We start from the raw sequence: 15,895 nt of genomic DNA, 5'->3' as shown, positions 1-15,895 counted from the left end.
GAAATGCTAATATATATGCCAAAATCACACAGGACATGGTGGAGAGAGGCTACACAAGGGACACACAGCAGTGCCGCGTGAAAGTCAAGGAGCTCAGGCAAGCCTTCCAAAAGACAAAGGAGGCAAACAGTCACTCTGTGTCAGAGCCCCATACATGCTGCTTCTGTGATCAGCTGCATGGCATTCTAGCGGGGGGACCCTACCACTACCACACCACTATCCATGGACATCTGCAAGGGGGCAGTCTCACACAACACAGAGGAGGATTTTGTGGATGAAGAAGAAGAGAAGGAGGAGGAGCAGAATGCGCAGCAGGCAAATGGTGAATCCCCGGCAGCCAGGATCTTTTGATCACCCTGGAGCCAATACCCTCCCAAGGCCAGATCCCCAACCCTGAAGGCGGAGAAGGCACCTCTGGTGAGTGCACATTTGTAACTACAGTACAGGGTTTAAAAGCAATAGTGTTTAATGTTTGATTTGCCCTGAAGACTTGGGATGCATTCGCAGCCAGTACAGCTACTGAAAAAGTCTGTTAACGTGTCTGGGGATGGAGCGGGAATCCTCTAAGGTCATCTCCTTGAAGCTCTCCTGGAGGTACTCTGAAAGCCTTTGCAGAAGGTTTCTGGGGAGGGCTGCCTTATTTCGTCCTCCAAGGTAGGACACTTTACCACTCCAAGCGAGTAGCAAGTAGTCTGGAATCATTGCAGCACAAAGCATGGCAGCAAATGGTCCTGGGTTTTGGTCTCATTCAAGCAACATTCGATCTTTATCTTTCTGTTTCAGCCTCAGGAGAGTGATATAATTCACGGTCACCTGGTTGAAATAGGGGAATTTTTGTAAGGGAACAGTAAAAGGACTCCGTTCATGCTGGGCTGTTTGCACTTGGCTAAAAGGGATCATCCCAAAGCCACACAGAGGGGTGGGGGGAGGTGTGTGCTGCACATCCACCCCAAAACCACAGCCCCTCCTTTTAAATGGCAAACCCAACTGGCATTGCATGCTATGGGAAAGGAGGATGCTGCAGTTTGAAAACATTCTTACATGTTATGAAGATGTTAGAAGCCAACTCCCCGTATCCTTTGGCTTACCATGGCTGCCTGGAAACCGAATTTTGTTGCCCAGCCATGTCACCATACCGGCAGGCTCAATATAAAAGGCACAGCGCACCTACCTCTTCTAATCGTCCTGGTGTCTGGCTGTTCAAAATTGGCAGCCAGGCAATTTACCTCAACCTCCCACCCCACCATAAATGTCTCCCCCTTACAGATATTATGGACCATACAGCAAGCAGTAATAACAATGAAAATATTGGTTGCACTGAGGTCTAACCTAGTCAGCAAACAGCGCCAGTGAGCTTTTAAATGTCCAAAGGCACATTCTACCACCATTCTGCACTTGCTCAGCCTATAGTTGAACCGCTCCTTACTACTGTCCAGGCTGTCTGTGTACAGCTTCATGAGCCACGGGAGCAAGGGGTAGGCTGGGTCTCCAAGGATAACTATTGGCATTTCAACATCCTCAACAGTAATTTTCTGGTCTGGGAAGTAAGTCCCTTCTTGCAGCTGCTCAAACAGCCCGGGGTTCCTAAAGATGCAAGTGTCATGCACGTTTCCCAGCCATCCCACATCCCTTGTGATCCACCAGTGCTTGCAACACCATTGAGAAGTACCCCTTGCAGTTTATGTATTGGTTGGTCCGGTGACAAGATAGGGATATGCATTCCGTCTATTGCCCCACCACAGTTAGGGAAACCCATTGCAGCAAAGCCATCCACTATGACCTGCACATTTCCCAGAGTCTCTACCCTTGATAGCAGAACGTTAGTGATTGCATTGGCTACTTGAATCACAGCAGTCTCCACAGTAGATTTGCCCACTCCAAATTGATTCCCAACTGACCGGTAGCAGTCAGGCATTGCAAGCTTCCACAGGTCTATCGCCACTCGCTCCTCAACTGTAAGGGCAGCTCTCATCTTGGTATTCCTGCGCTTCAGGGTGGGGGAAAGCAACTCACAGAGTTCCAGGAAAGTCGCCTTACGCATGCGAAAGTTTCACAGCCACTGGGAATCATCCCGTACCTGCAAGACTATGCAGCCCCACCAGTCTGTGCTTGTTTGCCAGGCCCAGAATCGGCGTTCCACTGTATCAACCAGCCCCACTGCCACCATAATGTCCCAATTGCCACATCCCCCGTGCTTTCAGGAACATCTGTGTCCATGTCCTCCTCACAATTGTCCTCGTGCTGCCGTCTCTAAGCCAGGTTCTGCACATACTGCAGTATAATGCGCGAGGGGTTTACAATACTCACAACAGCAGCGGTGAGCTGAGCGGGCTCCATGCTTGCCGTGCTATGGCGTCTTCATGGGTAACCCAGGAAAAAAGGCAAAAATGATTGTCTGAAGTTGCTTTCATGGAGGGAGGGAGGGGAGACTGACATGTACCCAAAGCCACTCGCGACAATGTTTTTGCCCCATCAGGCATTGGGAGCTTAACTCAGAATTCCAATGGGCAGCAGAGACTGCTAGAACTGTGGGAAGCTATCCTTCCCACAGTGCACCGCTCCATGAGTCGATGCTAGCCACGGTAATGAGGACGCAGTCCGCCGACTTAATTCGCTTAGGGGGGACATACACAATCGACTGTATAAAATTGATTTCTAAAAATTGACTTCTATAAAATCAACCTAATTTCATAGTGTAGACATACCCTGAGACTCCAGCAAATGGTCCCAGGTGATCAGGAAGGATGTCCTGGCTGACAGCATGAAAAGCAGCACAGAGGTCAGGAAGGATGAAGAAAGAGAGACAATGAGAGTCAGATCAGAGGAGAGCACTTAACCCCCAATGGGTGGCAGACTCTGCCCCATGCTGGGTTGTACTGGCTGCTGTGCAATTTTAGATTCTAACTGAAAGCCATTTTGTTTTGTCATTTTTTGTTCTGAGCTGGAGAAAAGGAAGGAATGAGAAAGACTTGTCTGAGTATCAGATGTGATTATACATCAAATTCTTAGGGTTTCAGATGTATCCAGGCCAATTCCAGAACAAAGAACAGAAATTGCATCCACAGAGTCCATAAAGTCGATGATTATTGTCAAGATTTGTATTATTCACTGGGCACCATCTGTGTGCTCAGCACTGTTCAGAATATGCCAGAAAATGTAGTCCCTGAGCCAATGCATATAAGCTGTGTAGCCCAGGATAAGATGGCTCAGATATTTAAGTATGAAGGGTAGAGTTGAGCACTTGCTAATAACTGTGAGTGGAGGCACTGATGGGAATAGAAGTTTTATTTAAGGACTAGAAGATTTGACTTTCCAACTTTCTTTCAAGAGGAAGAGCTGCCCAGAGCTCCTGTGTCTATTTTCCTTTCCTGTCTTCAGTGGTCCTGATATAGCTCAGAAGTCTCAATTTTTTTCTCAACTTTAAAATGTGTTTGGTTTTAACTATTCTCCTGTGAGAATTGTAACTCAATCACTGCACTGTTGTGTTTAAGAGCCGTCTGGAAAGTCACGAGCCTTTTAAACTGAAGGGAAAGCCATGTTGCCAACTCTCATGATTTTGTCATGAGTCACATGATAATTGTTTCCTTAAAGCCCCAACTCCTGGAGTCAAGGGGAGATGTGATGATTTCAGCCCTGAGTCTTAAAGAAAAATGAAGTTTCTAGCCCTTGTGACTGTGGAGAAAGCTTCAAAATGTGACCCCAGTGCACCTAAAGATTCAAAAAGCAGAAGGCAAAGGAAAAGAACCCCACAGCTATGATTTGTACATAATCCCATGATTTTAAAGCCAATCCCATGATTTTTTGGTGAGCCTGACTCAGGATTTTTAACATGTGGGGTTGCAGTACTATGAAAGCGACTTGAAACTGTCAGTTTCACTCCTGTTCAAGGTCAGTTTCTAATCTATTATTTGTAGTGATAGAGCTCCAGGCAGGTGCAGTATAAACTCATGGGGCCTTGCCCTTTTAGGATACTTCCAAAAGTGAAATGATCTATTCCAAAGCTTGGGGAATGGCAAAAGAGTGACAGAAAGTAACCTAGATTTTTCTACAAATGTTTCAATTGTTGTACTGAAGAGTTAGTAGCAAAGTAAAAATATACATTAAAATTTTAAATGTAACCAGTGTCCCTTAAGTGACTTGTCACAAGATGTCAGAACATGTTAGTATTAGAGCTGAGTGGGTCTAATATTTATTTATTTTTCTTTCTTTATATGGGAATTCTGCTGCAAAATCCTACCTCAGCGCCTCATCGTGGCACAGCGGTGACCCTGGCCATCTGACAGCTATGGTAGTGGGGCATATACCCTGGTAGGCGTAAACATGCTACAAAGGTGTCAGACTATCCAATCCAGGGAGGGGGATTGCTCTCTCAGAGGAAAGAGCGCTTTTCCTTCTCCTTAGAGGTTGAAGGCTAGCTAAGCTTGAGGAGGTACGCATGTGTGCTCGCCTAGCCAGTGGGATGGCTTGAAGTTAACAGCTAAAACAACACGAGTAAATGGGTCTTAGGTCCCTGCACGTCATTGAACCGTTCTATGGTGGTGGAGCGGAAATTGAGCAACGAGAGGTTGCTAAAAATGCCAGGTGCCAGGCCAACATGGAAAAGGCCGACGTTCGCTGCGTGTACTTACAACTGTAGGTCGCTGGCAAGGGAGGAAACTTTAAACCATCTGATGGAGGAGAAGAAAAGGATAAGATGTGATATCCTCGGTGTCTGCGAAACCCGACGAAAGAAGGAGCTGGAAGTTAACTGGAAGGATGGAAGCGCTGTGAGGCTCGGAAAGGGAGATGGTGCTAGAAATGTTGGAGGAGTTGGATTTATCATCAGTAAGGATTGGTCTTCGAAAGTCATATCATGCCAGCTAATATCATCACATACTGATGTGCTGCATCTTCAGATGAGTCAAAAGCTACCCTCAAGGTCATCCAGGCCTACGCTCCCACAAGTGCAAGTGAGGACAAAGAAGTGGAAGAAATCTACCGAGAGCTCGAAAGAGCCCTTGCGCAAAAGTCCATTTACACTGTCACAATGGAAGATTTCAATGCCAAGGTCAGGAGAGGGAAAGCTGGCAAAAAGTTCATAGGGAGATAAGGCAGCAGCGAAAGGAATGAAAGAGGAGAAGGGCTGGTAGCAATGGCAGAAATGAAAGAACTGTATGTGGCAAACACCTGGTACAAAAAGAAGACCACAAGAAGGTGGACGTGGAACATGCCAAATGCAAAGAGCAAGAATCAAATCGACTATATTTTAGCCAATAAAAGGCACATCGTTCAAGATGTCTCTGTGGTGCAGCCCTTCAACACCGGCAGTGACCATCACCTGCTTAGAGCGAAGTGATTTTCGACGAAGCAGTGGAAAAGAAGGTGCTACAGATGGCAAACAGGAAACAGCGGCTGAAGACATTCAATGAAGCAAAGCTGAAGAAAGCGATTTCTGGGCTTGACTGGAGCCAGACGGAAAAATGTGATGAGGACTATAGTGTCTTTGCTGACAAGCTGAGACACTGCATAAAAGCAGCTGAAATTGAAAAGCTGAAGAAGGCAAAGGGAAGAATCTTGAATGAAACAAAAAGCTTGTTGGAGAAGAGGAGGAACATGAAAAAGAACTTGGATAACAACCTCGAGTACTCCATTCTGTGCAAGCTTATATGGCGAAAACTGAAGGACAACTTTGAGAACTTCCAGAAAGAAAAGCTCCTCAAAACAGCTGAATCACACAAGAGCCTCAAGACATGCAAGCAGGAATTGATGCAGTATGGATTGAGCATAACAGCATTGAAGAACAAGGACGGAGAGACAGTAATCGACAGAGCAGGGATGGAGGAGGTCTGCAAGGACTTCTATACAGAACTGTTCAAATCAAGAATCAACGTCCCTCTCCCAACACTCCAAGAGTCAGAAGAACGCATCCCCCCAGGAATCATCAGTGAAGTCCGAAGCGCACTACACCAGATGAAGAAGGGAAAAGCTCCAGGCAAAGATGGAATAATGTCAGAAATTATTTCTGCAGGAGGCGAAAAACTTTGGAAGGCCCTCGCTTTAAGAGTTAGTCGATATCTTGAAGAAGGAAAAATACCATCAAGCTGGAAGGAGTTGAATACCATCTTGCTGCACAAGAAGGGCGATCGAAAAAAGTAGCTCCTAGAGTTTAAAGTTTCCTCCCCCACCAAAATCTGAAATGGTGCCCCTGCTGGCTGGAGCTGTGAAAATACCATCAAGCTAGAAGGAGTCGAATACCATCTTGCTGCACAAGAAGGGCGACAGAGAAAATCTTAAGAACTACCGCCCTATATGCCTGTTCTCTCACATCTACAAGCTCTTTACAAAGGTAATAAGGAACCGACTCTCGCAGAGTCTGGATGAACAACAGCCCAGAGAGCAGGCAGGGTTTAGAAGAAATTTCAGCACGATCGGCAGCTCCTAGAAAGAGCAAGGGAATACAAACTCCCGCTGTGCATTGCTTTCATCGACTATGAAAAGGCCTTCGATAGCATCAAGTTTAATGCACTATTAAAGGCGCTCGCAGAGCAGGGCATTAACACGCAGTACATCAGTTTGTTGAAGGAAGTGAATACTGGATGTACAACAGACATTACTCTCCTCGAAACTCCCCTCCGCATCCCAGTTGAGAAAGGCGTAAAGCAAGGAGATACGATTTCACAGAAACTATTCAACACCTGCCTCAAAATGGTTATGAACAAGATCAATTGGAGGAGGGGTGTCAACATAAACGAAGAACGATTATCCCAGCTCAGATTCACGGATGACATCATATTAATTGCTGAAAGCACCAACCAACTGCAAAGCATGCTATGAAGTCTCGACAAGAAAAGCAGTCAGGTTGGCCTGAAAATGAACAGCTGCAAAACGAAATACACGCGATCAGACATCTGTTTGCCTTTTTGACTGCCGCTGCACACTGCAGAGAAAGAAAAGGAGTACTTCTGGCACCTTAGAGACTAACCAATTTATTTGAGCATAAGCTTTCATGAGCTACAGCCGCTGCACATCTTCAGAGAAAGAAAAGGAGTACTTGTGGCACCTTAGAGACAAACCAATTTATTTGAGCATAAGCTTTCGTGAGCTACAGCTCACTTCATCGGATGCAATTGGTATGCATCCAATGAAGTGAGCTGTAGCTCACGAAAGCTTATGCTCAAATAAATGGGTTAGTCGCTAAGGTGCCACAAGTACTCCTTTTCTTTTTGCGAATACAGACTAACACGGCTGTTACTCTGAAACCTGTCTTCAGAGAACTATCCATAATGACTCCAAGATCTTTCTCCTGATTAGTTGTAGCTAAATTAGCCCCCATCATATTGTATGTATAGTTGGGGTTATTTTTTCCAATGTGCATTACTTTACATTTATCCACATTAAATTTCATTTGCCATTTTGTTGCTCAATCACTTAGTTTTATGAGATCTTTTTGAAGTTCTTCACAGTCTGCTTTGGTCTTAACTATCTTGAGCAGTTTAGTATCATCTGAAAACTTTGCCACCTCACTGTTTACCCCTTTCTCCAGATCATATATGTCCTAGGACTGAACCTTGGGGAACACCACTAGTTACCCCTCTCCATTCTGAAAATTTACCATTTATTCCTACCCTTTGTTCCCTGACTTTTAACCAGTTCTCAATCAGATCTTCCCTCTATCCCATGACAACTTAATTTACGTAAGAGCTTTCTGGAAATCTAAGTACACTATGTCCACTGGATCTGCCTTGTCCACATGTTTGTTGACCCCCACAAAGAACTCTAGTAGATTAGTAAGACATGATCTCCCTTTACAGAACCCATGTTGACTTTTGCGCAACAATTTATGTTCTTCTATGAACATCTGAGAGTCCTAAAGGAGTTGGTGGATGTGATTGCAGAGCCATTGGCCATTATCTTTGAAAACTCATGGCAATCAGAGGAGGTCCCGGACGACTGGAAAAAGGCTAATGTAGTGCCCATCTTTAAAAAGGGGGAAAAGAAGGATCCGGGGAACTACAGGCCAGTCAGCCTCACCTCAGTCCCTGGAAAAATCATGGAGCAGGTCCTCAAGCAATCAATTCTGAAGCACTTAGAGGAGAGGAAAGTGATCAGGAACAGTCAGCATGGATTCACCAAGGGCAAGGCATGCCTGACTAATCTAATTGCCTTCTATGATGAGATAGCTGGCTCTGTGGATGAGGGGAAAGCAGTGGACATGTTGTTCCTTGACTTTAGCAAAGCTTTTCACACGGTCTCCCACAGTATACTTGCCAGCAAGTTAAAGAAGTATGGGCTGGATGAATGGACTATAAGGTGGACAGAAAGCTGGCTAGATCGTCGGGCTCAATGGGTAGTGATCAATGACTCCATGTCTAGTTGGCAGCCGGTATCAAGTGGAGTGCCCCAAGGGACGGTCCTGGGGCCGATTTTGTTCAGTATCTTCATTAATGATCTGGAGGATGGTGTGGATTGCACCCTCAGCAAGTTCGCAGATGACACTAAACTGGGAGGAGAGGTAGATACACTGGAGGGTAGGGATGGGATACAGATGGACCTAGACAAATTAGAGGACTGGGCCAAAAGAAATCTGATGAGGTTCAACAAGGACAAGGACAGAGTCCTGCATGTAGGACGGAAGAATCCCATGCACCACTAGGGACAGACTAGGGACAGAGTGGCTCGGCAGCAGTTCTGCAGAAAGGACCTAGGGGTTACAGTGGACGAGAAGCTTGATATGAGTCAACAGTGTGCCCTTCTTGCCAAGAAGGCCAATGGCATTTTGGGATGTATAAGTAGGGGCATTGCCAGCAGATCGAGGGACATGATCATTCCCCTCTATTCGACAATGGTGAGGCCTCATCTGGGGTACTGTGTCCAGTTTTGGGCCCCACACTACAAGAAGGATGTGGAAAAATTGGAAAACATCCAGCGGAGGGCAATAAAAATGATTAGGGGACTGGAATTCATGACTTCTGAGGAGAGGCTGAGGGAACTGGGATTGTTTAGTCTGCGGAAGAGAAGAATGAGGGGAGATTTGATAGCTGCTTTCAACTATCTGAAAGGGGGTTCCAAAGAGGATGGATCTAGACTGTTCTCAGTGGTAGCAGAGGACAGAACAAGGAGTAATGGTCCCAAGTTGCAGTGTGGGAGGTTTAGGTTGGATATTAGGAAAACTTTTTCACTAGGAGGGTGGTGAAACACTGGAATGCGTTACCCAGGGAGGTGGTGGAATCACCTTCCTTAGAGGTTTTTAAGGTCAGGCTTGACAAAGCCCTGGCTGGGATGATTTAGTTGGGGATTGGTCCTGCTTTGAGCAGGGGGTTGGACTAGATGACCTCCTGAGGTCCCTTCCAACCCTGATATTCTGTGATTCTATGTGTCTGACAATTTTATTCTTTCCTGTTATTTCAACTAATTTGCCCGGTACTGATGTTAGACTTACTGGTCTGTAATTGCCAGGATCACCTCTGGAGCCCTTTTTAAATATTGGCGTTAAATTAGCTATCTTCCAGTCATTGGGTACAGTAGCTACTTTAAAGGACAGGTTACAAACCATAGTTAAGAGTTCCGCAATTTCACATTTGAGTTCTTTCAGAACTCTTGGATGAATGCCATCTGGTCCCAGTGACTTGTTACTGTTAAGTTTCTCAATTAATTCCAAAACCTCCTCTAGTGACATTTCAATCTGTGACAGTTCCTCAGATTTGTCACCTACAAAAGATGGCTCAGCTTTGGGAATCTCCCTAATATCCTCAGCAGTGAAGACTGAAGCAAAGAATTCATTTAGTTTCTCTGCAATGACTTTTTTGTCTTTAAGTGCTCCTTTTGTATCTCAATCGTCCAGGGGCCCCACTGGTTGTTTAGCAGGCTTCCTGCTTCTGATGTACTTAAAATATATTTTGTTATTACGTTTTGAGTTCCCCCAGAGTAAAATGTAGAGCTCAAAGGGACCTTGAGAACTCATTGTAGGGGGCTGGACTGGATGTGGCAGGATCCTGTAAACCTAGACCATCCCTGATGGGTGTTTGTCCAACCTGCTCATAGAAACCTCCGGTGATGGGGATTCCACAACCTTCCTGGGAAGCCCGTCCAAGAGCTCACCTGCCCTTATCATTAGAAGGCTTTCCCTACTATCTCACCAAAATCTTCCTCACTACAGATTAAGCCCATTACTTCTTGTCCTACCTTCAATGGACCTGGAGAACAATTGATCCCTGTGCTCTTTCTAATGGCCCTTCACTTATTTGAAGACTGTTATCAGGTCTCCCCTCAGTCTTCTTTTCTAAACATGCCCAGGGTTTTAACCTTTCCTCATAAGGCAGGTTTTCTAAACTTCAATTTTGTTGCCCTGCTGTGGACTCTCTCCAATTTGTCCACAGCATTCTTAAAGTGTGGTGCCCCAAACTGGACACCATACTCCAGCTGAGGCCTCACCAGTGCTGAGTCGAGCGGGACAATGACCTCCCATGTCTTACATCCGACACTCCTGTTAATACAGGCCAAAATGATATTAGCCTTTTTTTCGCAACTGCATCACATTGATTCACATTCAATTTGTGATCCACTGTAACCCCCAGATTGTTTATAGCAATACCACCACCTAGCTCGTTATTCCCCATTTTGAAGTAGTGCACTGTTTTTTTTTCCTTCCTAAGTGAAGTATTTGGCACTTCTTTTTATTGAGTTTCACCTTGTTGATTTCAGACCAATTCTCCAATTTGTCAAGGTGAAATTTGTATTCTAATTCTGTTCTCCAAAGTGCTTGCAGCCTCTCCCAGCTTGGTGTCATCTGCAAATTTATAAGCATGTTCTCCATTCCATTATCCAAGTTATTAATGTAAATATTGAATAATACCAGACCCAGGACTGATTCCTGTGGGACCCCACTAGATATGCCCTCCAAATTTGATAGTGAACCATTAATAACTATTCTTTGACTACTGTCTTTCAACCAGTTGCACCCCCCCCTCCAGAGGTGATGCGGGGGGGAGGGCATGGAGGATCAAGTGCTCCCCCCCAGATTGGCTTGCCGGGGGTGGGGAGGGAGAGGGGCTCTGTTCTGCTCTCCCTGCGCCTCCCCCGGGCACGTTCGCCGCTCTCCCTGGCAGCTGGGTGTGGAGCAGGATGGAGCCACTTCTGCCTGAGAGAGCCTGGCTGGGAGTTAGCAGCAGCCTGCTCCCTGCCTGAGCTGGGCTGCTGGGGACAGGACCGAGCCTGTCGCGGGGGGAGAAACTCTCGTATCTGTCCACATATTCAAGTTAGGCTGACTGGTCTGTCATTCCCAGGGTCCTCTTTGTTCCCCTTTTTAAAGATAGACACTGTGTTTGCCTGATCCAGTCCTCCCTCTGGGACATCACCCATCCTCCAGGAATTCCCCAAGATAATTGTGAACGGTTCCAAGATTCAGCTTCAGCTAGTTCCTTAGGTATCTAGGATTAATTTCATCAGGCCCTGCTGAACTGAATACATCTAATGTATCTCAATATTCTTTAATCTGTTATTTCCCTATTTTGACTTGCATTCCTTCCCCCTTGTCAATATGAGTTGTGTTGAGTGTCTGATCACCATTAACCCTTTTAGTGAAGACTGAAGCAAAATACGCATTAAATACCTCAAAAAGAAAAGGAGTACTTGTGGCACCTTAAAGACTAACCAATTTATTTGAGCACAAGCTTTCGTGAGCTACAGCTCACTTCATTGGATGCATACTGTGGAAACTGCTCTAAGGTGCCACAAGTACTCCTTTTCTTTTTGCGAATACAGACTAACACGGCTGTTACTCTGAAACCTGTCATTAAATACCTCAACATTCTTGATGTCACAGTTCTTAGTTCTGCTTTGTCACTGAGTAGAGGACCTACACTTGCCTTCATCTTTTTCTTGCTCCTAATGTATTCAAAGAATCTCTTATTGCCTTTATATCCCTTGCTAGGTGTAACTCATTTTGTGTCTTTGCCTTTCTGGTTTTGTGCTGTTCTATTATCCTCCTTAGAAATGTAACCATTGTGACAGGGTCGGGCCAGATGGCTATAGGAGAGTAATAGAAGGCAGATATATTAGCCCCAGGTTAAGTAGGTCCCTTTTCCCGGGGTAAGGTAACAGGGAAGGTTCCAGAACAATCAGGAACCTTCTCAAGACAATTAAGACAGGCTGATGAGAACACCTGTAGCCAATCAAGAAGCTGCTAGAATCAATTAAGGCAGGCTAATCAGGGCACCTGGGTTTTAGAAAGGAGCGGACTTCAGTTTGTGGTGTGCGTGTGAGGAGCTGGGAGCAAGTGGCACTAGGAGCTGAGAGTGAGAACACGGAATGTTGGAGGACTGAGGAGTACAAGCATTATCAGACACCAGGAGGAAGGTCCTATGGTGAGGATAAAGAAGGTGTTGGGAGGAGGCCTTGGGGAAGTAGCCCAGGGAGTTGTAGCTGTCGCCCAGCTGTTCCAGGAGGCACTCTAGACAGCTGCATTCCACAGGGCCCTGGGCTGGAACCCAGAGTAGAGGGCAGGCCCGGGTTCCCTCCAAATCCTCCCAACTTCTGGTCAGACACAGGAGGAGTTGACCTGGACTGTGAATTCAGAAAAACGGCCAAGCTGAGGGCTGCCATGAAGCTCCAAGGCGAGCAAATCTCCCAATAAGCGCAAGACCCACCAAGGTAGAGTAGGAACTTTGTCACACCATGTTTCCACTTTGTGTATCATTCCTCTTTGATGTTCGGGTCATTAAAGAGCTCCTGATGGAGCCATATTGGCCTCTTACTATATGTCCTGTCTTTCCTTCACATTGGATTAGTTTGCAGTTGTGCCTTTAATATTATCTCCTTGAGCAACCCTCCTCTCCTGAACTCCTTTTTTCCTTAGATTTTCTTCCCATGAGACCTCACTTTGATATTACACCCCATATTCTTCATAGAAATATTGTTGTGATGTGAATAGGCACTGTGTTTGATATGTAAAGATATGTTTTATGCAAGATGGGTCCTGTGGGGTATAAGTGAAAAGGTTATGATCTATTGAATGTGTTTACCCAGTTTGTATGCATGTATCATTTCTGTACCTGAAATTAGGAATATTGACTATGTAACAATTACCTCTGTGTGTATATTTGGGGGAACGCCCACCAGACAGTAGGCGATCAGTCACAATGTCCATTAGGAAGAACAATAAGATTTGGAAGATACTAATCTCCTGCCTTCCTGAGAAGCTCCTGGGGTTGCTTCTTTGACACTGCAGGGTCAGGTGATCGTGTCACCTGGTACTAAACCCCCATCTTGGGCTTTCAGTGTTTTTCCATTATGAGGGGTGCGGGGGGAGTCAGACTGGGAAACAAAAGATTCCCGCCTTATGTAAATTCTATGTAAGGCTGGGCAGTAAGTCAAGTAAGTAAGTAAGTCGGACTCTTCTCCATTGCCTCCCATCCAAGAAGGAAGATTGCTGAAAACCCCTGAAGGGAAAGGCAGGGGATGAGTCCAGGCTGAGACAGGGGTCCAGTCTGTAAAGAGAAATAACTGGAACTCTGAGCTACAGAAACTCTGCAACCTGCCTAAGTCAACATTTAGTGTGAAAAATTACATTATGTAACCTGTTTCTTGACTGTATTAAGCTTAGTTTGCACATTTTGTTTTATTTGCTCAGTAATCTGCTTTGTTCTATTTGCTATCCCTTATAACAGGGGTGGGCAAACATTTTGGCCCGAGGGCCACATCTGGGACTAGGAATTGTATGGCGGGCCATGAATGCTCATGAAATTGGGGTTGGGGTGCGGGAGCGGGTGAGTGCTCTGGTTGGAGGTGCGGGCTCCGGGGTGGGGCCAGAAATAAGGAGTTAGGGTGCGGGAGTGGGCTCCGGGCTTTGGGGTGGGCTGGGGATGAGGGTTTTGGGGTGCAGGAGGGTGCTCCAGGCTTGGATCGAGGAGTTCAGAGAGCAGGAGGGGGATCAGGGCTGGGGTAGGGGGTTGGAGCATGGGGAGAGGCTCAGGGGTGTAGGCTTTGGGCAGCACTTACCTCAAGAGGCTCCCAGAAGCAGCAGCATGTCCCTTCTCCTGCTCAGACACGGAGGTGCAGCCAGGAGGCTCTGCACACTGCCCCGTCTGCAGGCACCACTCCTGCAGCTCCCATTGGCTATGGTTCCCAGCCAATGAGAGCTGCAGGGGCAGTACTTGAGGCAGGGGCAGCGTCCAGAGCAGAGCCCCCTGGCTGACCCTACATGTAGGAGCTGGAGGGGGGACATGCCGCTGCTTCCAGGAACCATGTGGAGCGGCCCCCGACCCTGCTCCCCAGCTGGAGCGCCGGAGCATGGCAAGCCCCAGACCCTGCTCCCCAGTGGGAGCTCGAGGTCCAGATTAAAATGGCTGGTGGGCAGTTTGCCCACCCCTGCCTTATAATAACTTAAAATTTATTTTTTGTACTTAATAAACTTATTTCTTGTTTATTTCAAAACCCAGTTTGTGCAATTCGTATCTGGAGGGACGGGGAGGGCAAAAAGCTGTGCACATCTCTCGCTGCACTGAGGGAGAGAGCAAATTTTTATGAACTTGCACTGTACAGATCTTTCTATGCAGCGCAAGACAATATTATTTTGGGTTTATACTTCAAAGGACATGTGCATGTGTGTGCTGGCCATTCTCCTAGCTGACCTCAGTCTGTGTCTGCAGCTGCATGTGGCCTTATCTGTGTGCGTGCTGGAGAAGGCTGGAGAGCCTAGCATGGCAAGAACAGGGTCAGGAAACCCAGGCTGGTGGAAAGAGCGGGGCTCAATGAGACCCCAGCACATCGGGTGGCACTCCAAGGAGTGGGGTCCAACCTGTCACAGTTACCTACCAGTTTGAGTTTGTTAAAGTCTTTTTTTTAAGTCCATTTTCCTTATTTTGCTACTCACTCTTTCCTTTCCTTAGACTCATGAAATCTATCACCTATCCATGCCCCAGAAGATCACAAAGGAGGCCTATGTTCAGCTGCAGGTCACAAGAGGACCTTAGTCTTCTGATCCTCACTATCTCTCTCCCTTGCTTGTTGACAACCCTGGATAACGCACTCCTGGTTGCCTGGTAACAAGATGGCATGGTTCCAGTGTGTAAATTTGGTCACTAAAAATTATTCCTGCAAAAATGGAAATGTCTATCCCCACCAAACACTGATGCCTGGCTCAGTGATATGGCTGACCTCGCACCTAACAAACAACTGGCATTCTGCTGAAGGAGAATGCCCGAAAAATTCAAAGCAATGTGGGCTTCCTTTTTAGAGGCTTATGATTAATGTGGACCCTGAAGATAAAAATGTCTCTTCTCTCCCTTTATTGTAACCTTTTTTACTTATGTTGTGTATTGTGATGAATCAGGTATTTTAGTGTATCTGTTAGGTTTGGAAAAAATAATAAATTATAAATACCCCAAAAAAACACTAGATGGTGCAATAGACTAAGGCATGAGCTACTCACTTCTGCAGATCTTCAAGTCCAACAAACAGCTAGTGAAATCCAACAAAACCCGTTGCCAACTGTGTCCACATATTTATTCAAGTGACACCATCATAAGACCTAATCACAATAGCCATGCCATCAGGGGCTCGTTCACCTGCATATCTATCAATGTGATATATGCCATCATGTGCCAGCAATGCCCCTCTGCCATGTACATTGGCCAAACCGGACAGTCTCTACGTAAAAGAATAAATGGACACAAATCTGACATCAGGAATCATAACATTCAAAACCCGGTAGGAGAACACTTCAGGCTCTCTGACCACTCAGTAAAAGATTTAAGGGTGGCAATTTTGCAACAGAGAAGCTTCAAAAACAGACTCCAACGAGAAACTGCTGAGCTTGAATTAATATGCAAACTAGATACCATTAACTCGGGTTTGAATAGAGGCTGGGAGTGGCTGGGTCATTACACATACTGAATCTATTCCCTTAAGTTAAGTATCC

Source organism: Lepidochelys kempii, chromosome 16, assembly GCF_965140285.1.
Source record: "Lepidochelys kempii isolate rLepKem1 chromosome 16, rLepKem1.hap1, whole genome shotgun sequence".
Taxonomy (NCBI): Eukaryota; Metazoa; Chordata; order Testudines; family Cheloniidae; genus Lepidochelys; species Lepidochelys kempii.
The sequence above is the reverse complement of the archived record's forward strand: the minus strand, read 5'-3'. Positions refer to the sequence as shown.